Genomic DNA, 6,000 nt, shown 5'->3' on the forward strand with positions numbered 1-6,000 from the left:
ATCACTCCCATCCCTAGGGAGATTTCAAGAGTTTAAAGGTTACCTCCCAGGAGCTGGGACAAAGGCCACATCTCTCTTTAGGTGAGACTGAATTCCTTATTACATGTCCACCTTTTCACAGGTTTTGATTTCAGGAGCACTGCCTGGTAAACATCCTGCATGTTAATCACTGTCTCAGGGTCTGCTTCACAAGGAACTCAACTTGAGACACTTTACTAAGAAAATTAATTTTAGAAGATTTTAAAAACACTTCCAAGGTAGTTCTTTGAAATGTCAGAAATGTTTTGTGAATTACAAACCCGATGCTGGGCTCTGTGATGGAAAAATTCACAGAGAGAAAATGAAGAATAGAAATCTGGGGGCAGCAGGAGGTTCCCATAGAAAATCTTAATGAGTCTGGAAATCCAAATTCAGAGATGTTTTATGGAAAGGGAATGCACAGTTTGAAATAATAAAATAACCCTTTTCTGCATGTGTATTATACTCTAAGAAAAGTTTATTTATAAATATTAAACTCTAGGGCGCAAATAAAATACGACTTAAGAATAATAATTTATTTGGCCTCTATCATCTTCCTGAAAATTCTCCTCTTCAAATTTCTAAAGCCAATGGTCTAATCATAAGCACCTCCCTCAAATTTTGTTACAAGTTTTACCAGGGCCCCTTGGTTCTTCTGTTCACTACACTATAAATGAGGATGCTCATTATCCAACTTCCCATCCTGGAAGTTCCTGAACATTCATATTCTTGGTCCTTTCACTTTCATGAGACACTTTGCGTGCTAAATACCCTCCATCCCTGAATGAGGACACCCTCACTCCTTTGTGCTCTCTCCTCAAACCCTTGAAGATCCACATCTCGGTAGAGAGCAATAGCAGGAATGTTAACTAAGACATTCATTCCTTTACCTCTGGTTATAAGACCCTCACAAACTGGAAAGGAGAGAGCCAGAGGATGGGCAAGCACTGGACAGATGCCCTCTCTCCCTCCCTTCCCAGTGCTATTTGAAGCATCACCTCATGTCTGACCCTTACCCTTTGGGCTCATATGTAAACATCCTGGTGCAATGTCTCTCTTCTTATACGTATTTAATGAGCACCATGGATAATAGTATTCACAATTCTGTTCAAGACCTTTGCTGATTTGAGAAATGGTTAAAGGAATCTTTGAAGGTGGATATGTTCTTACTGGCATATTGCTTCTCCTGGGAAAGATATACAGTCCCTACAAAACTTCAAGGTTTAGGAAGTAAGCATGATTGGTGAAAGTAAGTAGGTAATTATTTGGTCAGAGTGCTGGTTTCATTTCCAGTATAGTCAATATTGCCTCCTCGTGCCAAATAAAAAGATTGAGACAATGAAAAGTATAATGGACATTTGGGAGAGAAACCAGTAAGAATCAACGTGGTTCTGATGGAAAAAGCCATGAGTCTGGCTACTGCAGAGTTTGTGCTTATGTTCTCTGAGTTCTAATCCACTGCAATGATGACTTTTTTCATAAAGTCTCACCCGGGCTTGCTGCAATGGCCGAATAGTGATTCAAAATGTGTCATGAAATTATGAATAATAACATTCATCATAGAAAGAAGTTTCCTACACATTAGAAAGCTTTTGGCCTAGGACCAGAAGTTAGAAATTAGAAGTGGAGGATACAGCCATTTGTCATCTACACTTCCCCGCTTTGTCCATGCACCAAATAAATATGTTCTAATCTGTTTCATGTCTAGCGTTAGTGGGCAATTTTGTGGAGCCATGCTGGGAAGTAGAGAATAATTGAAATAGACTGTTTGTCAGTCATTGAAAAAATCTTGGAAGCCATTCTGCAAGGAGGGCTTCTTTAGGACAGGCCAAGTGTTAGCTGTTGGGAATAGGAGGACTAGTGGTGTGGTCTTTGTCCTCAGGGAGTTCACCTTCTAGAGGTAGAGATGGACGCAAAAACTGGTCATTGTAATATAGTGGATTAAATGCTAAGATAAAGGTGGTCTGTAGAGTAGGGTACAGAGAAGAGGCCCAAGTCTAGCCTGAAGTGATGGAGTCAGGGAACGGTTACCGGAGCTGGATGAGGAGTTAATTAGGTGCATGATTGAGCATGGGCTTTTCTGGCAGAGAAAAGAGCAAGGGAAAGGGCCAATAAGCAAGAAGTAGCATGGGACAGAATGTTTACAGCAATTTGCTGAAGGACGAAATGGGAAACGGGAATAGTGAAGAATGACGTTGGAGAGGTGGGCAGGGATCTCATCTGTGGGAACCTTGAAATGGAGAATGGATAGAGAATGGGGGCTGTGTAGGGACTGTGACCAAAGGAGTAACAGGATCCATATCACAATTTCCCCTGGTGCATGGAGTGAAAGATGGATTTAAGGCAGGCAAAACGAAGGGCAAAGGGAATTTGTTGGGAATCCTCACATCATTAGAGTTGAAGGAAACAAGTCACTTGTTTTACAAAAGACGAACAAAGTCCAGAAGAGGTGAGGAAGTGATTCTGATGTCTTGCTAATGATTCCATGTCTCTGTTTAAGGATGAGACCTGACACCCAAGTTGAATCAAGAGGAACTATGAGGAAGGGACATGTGAGTTTCAATCTTTCTCAGAATGTTCCCAGATTAAAAGGGTGGGATGTGAGGAGGGGACTGGAAGTTGGACTTTCCTGTGTCCTTCACTTTCTCCCTCTTACCAACCCAAACCCAGTCTTTGCATACTGCAGCCTTAGTCACTAGGGGACACAAATCCTTCTCTCTTGAAGGTTCCCTAAGAAGAAGGAGGGGGAAAGATAGATCATTTTGGAGAAACAGGAGATGTTCCCAAGCAAATGAGTATGACAGAGAAGAATTCAGAAAGAGTTGTCTAGGCTGGGTGAAGACGGAGGCTCTGGAGTTCGTGGGTCAGTAACAGGAGAAAGGAACAAGAAGAGATAAAGACTTTACTGTGAAGGACATAAAGCTCTATCAGCACCTGGTAGCACCCATTTGTACACCTCAGACTGGTAACCATATCACCACACAGTGTGGTCATGGGAAGTACTGTGGTGTCAAAGAGTGGACTAGTATTTAACGTCTTCCTTCCTCTTCCCCATAATCTCCATCAGCCATCCACCCACATAACATACAATTGAAGTAAATCTCACTATGCAAAGGCAACATCAAACAAGTAGTCTAGCCATTCACCTTTTCAAGCAGTTAGTCCCTAGAACTCCTTCTCCATAGATATCACTGGGTTTCCCATGCCCTGTGCTTAATAATAGCCAGTGTCCTCTGTACTCAGCCACCTCTTCTCCCTATTTCCCACAACACTTGCTGGGCTATGCAGGCTCGGCAATGTGGGCCCACCACAGGGACCAGCTCATCTGAATCTTTCTCTCTCATGAAGGGTTGGTGATGAAGAAAGAAAATCTATGCAAAAAAAAAAAAAAAAAAAAAGCAAGGATACAGAGCCAGGCATGTGGTACAGGACCTGGCTGATTTCTCCTGGAGAAGGTATGAGTGTCTTGAACCTAGCACATTGGAGACTTGGTGGCTATAAGTTGATGTATTACAGGTTTTGTGGCCCTCAGGGTGGAGGGGGCTGAATCCCCTCTGAAGCTTGTTACACAAATGGATCAATGGATCTTCCATTCCCTGATCAGTTTGACTCCTCAAGGGCAGGGACCACACCAGAAGGGGTGTCTGACCTGCTAATTCCTTATTCTTGAGAGACTAACAGTGGGGCCAGCTTTGATTCCTGTCTCCAGGATCTTTTTCCTCAGGGAAGAATTACTCTAGTCTTCCTTGGATCTCCTCTTGGGGACAAGTGTCAGCATTTTCTGACTTATTTCCTTATTAGGAAGATGGCCGAGTAGTGAAGGGTCCTAGGATTCACTAGGATAATGTTTCTCAAATTTTAGCCTTCACCAGGATGACCTTGAGGATTTGTGAGTCCCATTCCACAAGTTTCTGTCTCATGAGGTCTGGATTTGAGTGTGACCTGGATTTGATTTGGATTTGAGTGTGGGTTTTTGACAAATTCCAAATTTTCCTGGTCCCAATGACAATCCCTTGAGAATCATTGCCTTAGGGCAATGTTTCATTTTAGCTTTATCAAAGCTATCAACTGAGGTTTTTGTTAATATATAGCTTCCCACCTTATCCCGGAATTACCTGGTCAATATCTCCAGGAGAAGAGCCTGAGAATGTAATTTTAAAAGAAAATTACAATAGTTTTATTTTGTTTTTTTATTTATTTATATTTTTATTTTGGATATATATATATATTTACTATTTTAATCATTTTTAAGTATACAGTTCTATGGCATTAAGTACATTCACAACGTTGTATAACCATCACCACTACCCATTTCCAGAACTATTTCATCATTCCAAATAGAAACTCTACCCATTAAACAACAACTCCACATTCATCTCTACCCCCAGTCTCTGGAAATCTCTATTTGTTTTCTGTCTCTATGAATTTCCTATTCTAGGTACCTCGTGTAAGTGGAATAATACTTACCCTTTTGTGTGTGGCTTATCTCACTAGCGTAATGTTTTCAAGGTTCAGCCATGTTGCAAAATGTAACAGAATTTTATCCCTTTTTAAGGTTGAATAATATTCCATTGTATGGATATACCATGTTTTGTTTATCCATTCATCTGCTTATGGGCACTTGGGTTGTTTCTCTATTTAGGCTATTGTGAATAATGCAGCTTTGAACACTGGTGGGCAAGAATCTGAGTTCCTGCTTTCAATGCTTTTGAGTATATACCTCAACATGGAATTGATGGATCCTGAGAATCTACTTTTAAAAGCATGCCAAATGATCAGACATTCTAGGAAACACTGTCCTAGGACATTGAACAACAAATCCTGGAAAGTCCCAATGACCCCATTCTGCACTTTGATAGTCGCTAGGAGAAAACAGAAGAGGCAAAAATTCAGGATGTCAGATTAGTGGATCTGAAAAATTTTGAGAGGGGCTTTGCACCTAAGGGTCACTAATTAATTAGTCACATTTTTACTGAATGATTTAGGTGAAGTACTGTGTAAGATCCCAGTGTTAAATGGTACACCAGACATCAGATGAAATTCTGCCATTAAAAGAAGAAAATTCACTGGCTAATGCTTTGAGAGAGGGGCAGATGTGTTTTTCAAGGAACAGTTTGGGTTGAAATAGCAACTCTCCTAGTGGATGTCAGATAGACATTTTTCTTTACTAAATCACATTAAAATTCTAAAACTGAGCAAAACGTATACTTATAATAGGCTTTAATTGACAGAGGGCGTAGTGGGAGAAAGAAAGTACAGGAAAACATCACAGGGATCCAAGATATCCAGGCATGTCCAAGTCTTCTCTCAGAAGCCAAGGATGTATGTTATCTTCAAATTATAAACCACCGAGATAAGTGCAGATATGTCAGTATCAGGGAAGCAATGCCATGAGCTTACTGACAGGACAATTATACCTCATTTGTAACAGAACCAAAACTAGGCTATATAACCCAGTTGCAGACCATGAATCTATAAATTTTCAATAAGTGATAGAAAAAAAGCTGCTACTAGAGCTTTTGGGAGAGGTTTCTGTGTTTTAAATAGCATGTTATAAATCATTATATAGCTATATTTCATTTACATCTTGGGCAAGAGTTAGTGTCTTCATTTCAACTCTCCTGGAAATAAGGCTCAAGCTTATTAAAGATGAATTGCAAGGTAATCCTATCCTTACATGCCCATCGATAGGGGAAATAACTGAATAAGTATGGCAACCATACTTTGGAATCCTATGCAGCGTACCAATGAAGAAAAACAGCAAAACAATATAATCAATACAATCCCATCTAGTTAAAAAACAAAATACAAAATTATGCATTTTCTGTGGTTACATATTTATGTACATGAAAGGATAGAAAATGTTTTCAAGCTAGATGAGGGATGGCAACTCTGAACACCCCTCCCTCCAGTATGTAGAAGCTTTGGAAAGCATACTTGGTGCCAAGAAGGGGCTAGGTTGGACAGTCTATGAGACAGAAG

This window comes from Equus przewalskii, chromosome 6 (genome assembly GCF_037783145.1).
Source record: "Equus przewalskii isolate Varuska chromosome 6, EquPr2, whole genome shotgun sequence".
NCBI lineage: Eukaryota > Metazoa > Chordata > Mammalia > Perissodactyla > Equidae > Equus > Equus przewalskii.